The 7,014-nt window shown below is 32.6% G+C and overlaps 1 pseudogene across 1 annotated transcript in view; it reads left to right on the top strand.

The window, feature by feature from the left end:
- Positions 1 to 7,014, top strand: part of LOC143223449 (tyrosine-protein phosphatase Lar-like) — a 170,238-nt pseudogene that overhangs the window by 147,819 nt on the left and 15,405 nt on the right. The window contains exons 20-23 of the transcript XR_013012919.1: positions 489 to 678; positions 3,577 to 3,671; positions 4,436 to 4,652; positions 5,986 to 6,155. The product of XR_013012919.1 is annotated as a tyrosine-protein phosphatase Lar-like (transcript). The remainder of the gene's footprint in view (positions 1 to 488; positions 679 to 3,576; positions 3,672 to 4,435; positions 4,653 to 5,985; positions 6,156 to 7,014) is intronic.

The following is a 7,014-nucleotide window of genomic DNA, read 5'->3' on the forward strand; positions in this document are numbered from 1 at the left end:
AAGAATGTCCAATTAATATTAATTATAACATACCTAAATATGACTTTTAACAGGTTTTCTTTCAGTCATTTTAACAAACAAAATTCAAGACCTTGTACTTAGCTCACAACTTGTGGGTCATGGGATCAAATCACACCACAAAAAGTGTTTACCCTTTCAGCTATTATAGCATCAGAGTGTGTTGGTTAATCTCACTAGTTGTTGATAAAGAATAACCAAAGAGTTAGCAATGAGTGGTATTAACTAGCTGTCTTACCTCTGTCACTTCACTATTAGTGATAGCTAGTGCAGATAGTCTTTGAGCACCTTTGCACAAAATTCAACAAACCATTCAAAATGGCCATTTCTTTTGAAAGAGGTTCTATATATCTTCTGTTGTACAAACACCTTCATTGATAAATTATACTCAGTTTTTGTTCTTCTTAACAGATCCTCTAGTCTATAACATATATATTTATAATGTTTTGTATACTTTTATTTCTTAACAGATCTTGTACACACAAACTGCAGTAGCAGATTTAGAACTGTGGAGATGTAAGAAAGTGCCTCTCACCTGGTCAGCAGAACTTACGGCTCTGGATAGTCATGCAACCTATTCTATCAGGGTTGCTGCTTATACTAAACCAGAGAGATTAGGCCACTTGTCTGAAGTAATCACTGTCACCATTGTCCCCACAGGTACAAGTATTTTCAGTTTTTAGTTTCTGTAAAATTCTTTAGACTCTTAGTGAACTAGCTACTGACCTCTTTTTGTCACTGTTTACTTCTTAGACATTATTGCATCATCTCTGTTCATGTTTATTAAAATAACTTTTTTTGATATCAGAAACTGCTGTAGAAATCAGTTTTCTGTGTGAAAAAAATAATTACAAAAAACATTGTTTTGATTGATTACATGTGATGTTGGGAAGAAATAAAACTGATTTTAACAAATGGAAAGATACATCTGTTTCATTTTGAACTAGTTTCTAGTTTCATTTGGATTTGAATTGTGTGCTCAAAGTCTTATATTGTTTAAAATGTACATTATACTTTCTGTATACGAAGGTTTTACTGGCATACAGTTGGGTTGGTAACTAAACTTTGATATTTTAATCTCATCATAAGGGATATATGCTTGTGTATGTACAAGAATAGAGCTTCGTTATATGAATATACACCTGCATATGTACTGCAACTTCAATGTACATAGCTAAAAGTATAATTTTATATAATTTTGCTTCTTAGCTACCTCTGACAAAATTCATGATGTCATTCGTAAATTAGCTCCTTCTGTTAATCGTGATTGGTTGATATAGGTGCACTTGGGAAATAATGTGAGAGAATCTCTCAACTGCAGGAGTCAGTTTTTTGTTTGCTTTCAGAGTATGACTGTTTCAAAAGTTGAAAGTTATGGTTACAACATTTCATCTAGTTGTAATGATAGTGATGTTGATTATTTCCCAGCTCGCAGTGACAATAACTGGAATTTATCACCAGGTGATAGTGACACCAGTTTTTGTGAGTTGGAAAAACCAATTCCAGCTAAAAGAGAAACATTTACTGAGTGAAAACTAATTTCTGATGCATTTACTAATGCGAGACCTAAAGACATTGAACCAGCTGTATGAGGGAATAAACCCCAATATAAGTATGGCCAGTGAGAAATATAGTAAGAATTTCAAACTCTTTCTTACTGCAAAAGTTATACATTATTTATGTGGATGTATAAATGATCATGCTAATGAATATTTCAATACAGTTTTTGATTGCAACAACAAAATTAATGGAATTGAGTGGAGTGGTGTTACTGCTGATGAGCTGTATAAACTTACGTAATCCATTGTTTTTATATAGTGGATTATGGAAGTTCAACCAACTTCATTAGTGTTGCCATCTTCCCTTTCTCCAGGAATTTATTTTTACTGCAGTGATACTGTGAGTTGGGACAGATTATCTACTATCATGTAATTCTTTCACTTCTCAAATGTTCCAAATGTTGAAAGAGGTAATGCTGAAACTTGAATAGAACCTTTCCATGACCTTTTGTGTGAAAAATGTAAGTGTATAGTCAATGCAGGAGAAAACAATGCAAATGATAAAGCTTTTGTACTCTAGAAGGGTAGATTAGCTTTCTGGCAATATATATAAAACCAAAAGATCACGTTTTGAATTGAAGATTTTAATTATGTGTGTCTGAGGAAATGGGTATACCTGTAATTTCAATATGTATTTAGGGAAGGACACATACCAATTACAATTTGCTATGGCTCCAAACCTTTCAATTTCAGAGAGAATAATATTGCATCTTGTACAGTGTGTTTTAGATCAAGGAAAGCACATAATTGTTGAAAACTGGTATTCCAGTTTGAAGTTAGCCAAATATTTAGATTTGAAAAAGACATACATAACAGGGACAATAGGGCCAAACAGAAGCCCTCCAAAAGACATTTGTACCAAAAAAAGTCTACCCAAATTCACAAGTGTGTTTGCAAGGCATGACAATGCTCTGATTGTGCAGTGAGTTGGCAAAGCAGATGTTCTGGTATTTACAACAAAGTAATAGGTCTCACTAGTTAAAAAGAATAAAACATATGATAAAGGAACATCCTGATTATTCTATAACCCCCTATCATATTGAGAAATATAATTATTACACTGGCTCTGTTGGCAAAGCTGACCAATACATGGAGCCTTGTGTTATGATCCATGTCACAAAGCTAGGTCTATGTTTTGTTTCTCAGATCACATTGAATGCCTTTTTTGTTAGTAAAAGACAAACTGGAAACCAAAAATTGAAGTATTCTAGTTATCTCAGCACTGTTGTCAAAGAACTGTGAACAGACCACACAGATGGTGGTTTTAAAAAGTGAGAATGCAGTATCTTCAGCAAAACAAAATATGAACACAGCAAAAATATAAGGGAGAGGAATCGGTCCATGCTGTTGTATCTATTCCATGTTTCTGAAGAAGTAAAGAGATCCTCAAATGAACTGTTGATTATGCACAGGAAGGAAAGTAATGAGGGTCTTATGTTCTGAATGCTTAGAAAAGCCAGGCCTGTGTTATATTGAACATTTCAACATTTGGCATTCTGAAAACTAATAAATATTGCAGACTCGCCATCATTCATAAGTATTCTACTAGAGCAAGCTGCAGAGGTACACACACACACACACACAAATATATATTTTAAGGTTAAGTATAATATATAGTAACTATCTTTTGTAATGAGTATCATATATATGTACTTTCTGTTGGCCTGTATATATATATATCTTACATAGCTCATATGTAACATAAGAGTACAAATATATAACAATTTTATGCAAAAATAACTATGAAATCAAAATCCATATTGTGGAACAAAGTGCAAAACTATGTATAGTGTTTAAGGGGTTAATTCTTTACTTTGCAGTTGGTTGTCTGAGTGAATCAGTTGTTTGCAGCAAAAACAACACAGAACTTACACTTTACATTTTGTTATAACTCAGTTATTTCTATGTGTTGATGTGTTTTAATGTTTTTTGTGTCTTTAAAGGTATGGTTGCATATAGTTGGCTATTGATTCCTAGTGCATTTGGTTTTGTTTTTCAGATGTTCCTACTCAACTCCGAGCTCATGGTGTTACCACCCACAGTATGATTCTGTCTTGGCGACATCCTCAAAAGTTAAATCCAATTCAGTATAAGGTAGGACATCTCCAGCAATAAGGGGTAAAAAGAAAACATAACAACCCTTATAAACTTTGGACTTCATGTGGGTTGAGCTTCATTATTTCCTGATAATTTTGTCAATCTGTTTGTGTGGTAGCTGTATAACTAATAAGAGTAAACAAATAACACACTTCACACACACATATTTTAGAAAGAAAATCATTTGGAAACCAGTTGTCAGTTTGAGATGTGTCATTGCTTTAAAACTGTGGAATTGGTAAAGACAGAATCACCTAACCTTATTTATTGATTTTCATGCATCTACTTTCCCAGTGGCACGGCAATATATCTGTGGACTTCTAATGCTGGAAACCAGGTTTTGATACTCGTGATGGACAGAACACATGTAAAGCTTTGTACTTAATTATAAACAAACAAATCCTTTCTTACATATATTAAAAATGAAACTATACTGAAGATCAAAACCTCGTGTTTTAAATATCTTACTTTTTTAAACCTGGTTCATGTTTTAAATCTTACTTTCTTAAACCTGGATACTTTGTGCTTTATGACATGTTGAAAATGATGTTGGAGATGAAAAGTTTGTGCCATATGTGTTACTTCATTCTAGTTAGAGAACAGATAAGGGTGGCTTACCAGATCTGATTCATGTACAGTGTTGCATGCGTAGGAAATAAAATACGTCAGAATCTAAATATCTTGCTGTTTTGTAATTTGAGAAGGTGTAATCATAAACCTGATACATGTACAATGTTACATAGTCTAAAATTTGATTTCAGGTCTCTTTTGGTGCTCACAAAGAATTTCATGATAGTCAGAGGGTGCTTCAGACATTAACAATACCAACGCAGGCCATTTTCATTGAATCCAACAGAACAGAGTACAAGATAGATGACCTTATGCCATTTACTACATATCAAGTTAATATCACTGCCATACCTCCAGAAGGAAGCTACCGGCCTCCTGCTAAGATATCTGTTACGACAGCCAGAGCAGGTGAAAATTACATCATTGGAATTTTAATTTTCCTATGCTTATGTTGATGAATCGTAATATTAATTTTTTTAACATTCAAACCACTTTTATGTATAACATAAGATAGTATAATGTTTTAGTTTGGTTTTATAATATATTATCAGATGCTCATTGAAACAATTCAACGGTAATTTTCATAAAAATAGTGATGGATAAACATAAAATGTATAGACAACCCAATCCCTTTAATGAAAAAGCATATATACAATATGATTGTCTAGTGGTCCATTTACTACTGCCTTGTATCATTTTTTGTGTTACTTCAGTAAGAAAAATTGTACTGTTTTTAAACAAAAAAGATTTATTGCAATGCACTGTTGACAAACATGTTTGTGCTGTATGCACCCATTGCATCAAAACCAAATATGGCACTCGGGTTTGATAAGCAGCAATGGGGATATTTTTCCAGTGGATTCAACCATTCTCTGACATGTTACTGAAAGCAACAAAAGTTCACTAACAAAGTGGGCATTTTTGTAACCGTTTTCATTCATATAAGAAGTGTCAAGGGGGAGATACTATTTGAATTTATTCAACATAGTACAATAAAGTCATGCTTATGTATAACACCACATGGAAAAATACATATATATACTGAACAACAAGAAACAGATACTCAGACACATCCCTCTCTCTATGTGTTTTCTTCCATTCAGGTTCCTATCTTCAAAATAGTTCTTTCAATTTGTTGACAGAGGAAACCCTGTTGTTTATTTTTAATGAAATTCCCTCTCTTAAAGAGAGACATTTTTGTTCTTAATAATTTTGTTTCTCAGATTAACTGTTCAGCACATATAAAGTCTGATGAATCAGTATTAATATCAGTGATATTTTATGAACTCTTGAAGCATTTATATATATTGTCTCTACCATTAGCTACTCAGGAGATACACAAAGATACATTCTTAGCATGAATCATTTGTTATTGCTATTACATGAGTTAAATTACAGAAAAATATTGAGAAAATTAATATATCTTTCATATCAACTGAAATGCTGTAATGTTACATAAGTTTTTGATAAGTCCTTATAATGAAATAAAAAGATCTTACACTGAAGAAAATATGTAATAATAAACTGAGAATACCAAACATTTCATCTTTATTCTAGCTATGTAACAATATATAAAGAAATTATCGTATTATTTTTCCAACTTACCATCATGTATAAAATTAAGTAAAACTAACTCGTCTATTGAATCAGTAATATCAGAAACATTTTGATGTAAGTAAAAATTATTTAATTTCTCGTAATAATGTACATTAAGGTTATTTAAGCTGTTTTATTGAAATAGCACCTAAACCCATGGTCAAGCCTGACACAGTAGGTGTCACTAAAGAAGATGAAATCATCCTGATTCTTCCACAAGCATCAGAAGAGTTTGGGTTGATCAGTCACTACTTCCTGGTGGTAGTTCCAGCTGAAGGAGCACGTTATGATCCTGACACCTACACTATGGAGGAGGTAAGTTCTATGACAAGTAGCCCACTTTCAGAAAATAAAGTTTAGCAACAGCTTGAAATGGTAACAAAAATATTATTATGAGTAACTAATGTGGTGTTTTGTCAAGCCCTATGTCTATATAAATTACTTGTATCCCATGATGGCAAAAGCTGTTACATTTATTATTTGTAATAAAGTTTCTTTCTTTACCCATTAAAGCCATTTCCAAACTTTATGGAGGAGATAATTTCACTTGATTGTTAGATTTAAGTTTAAAAGTAAAGGAAGAAATTGTAATCACTTATTTCAATCTTTCCTCTGCTTTCTTCTGTGTAAAACCAGTAGACTTAAAGTTTGAAGCTAAGTGAGAGCTAAGAGTAAAAGCTATTGCTTGTGTTGTAAAACACTTAAGAATAACATGTCATCAGAAGTCAGAATTTTGTTTTGCAGACAATAATAAATTCAGTTCATGTAGCTTACATAAATGCTATAGTTATGTTATTACAGTTTGTCAAGTGCATCTTAAAGTGAAAAATACACTGATAAATCTTGAATAGTACTAGAAGGTCCTACCCTTATATAAGGCTCATCCCCCAAAAAAATTGTTTTTATCAAGAATTTGAGTATATTTAACCCACTAAACTATTTGATTGTCTTCTTACTATTAAAATAAGAGTTCAAGGAAAGTAACTTTTTAAAATTAAATTTAAAAACGTTTTTTAATGTCTTATTACTGGAATCAAACTTGAAGAGGGGCCCCAGCGTGGCCAGGTGGGTTAAGTCATTCAGTTTGTAATCTGAGAGTCGCAGGTTCGAATCATCATCGTTCCAAACATGCTGACCCTTTCAGCAGTGGGGGCAATGTATAGTGACTGTCAAT

Source organism: Tachypleus tridentatus, chromosome 8, assembly GCF_004210375.1.
Source record: "Tachypleus tridentatus isolate NWPU-2018 chromosome 8, ASM421037v1, whole genome shotgun sequence".
Taxonomy (NCBI): domain Eukaryota; kingdom Metazoa; phylum Arthropoda; class Merostomata; order Xiphosura; family Limulidae; genus Tachypleus; species Tachypleus tridentatus.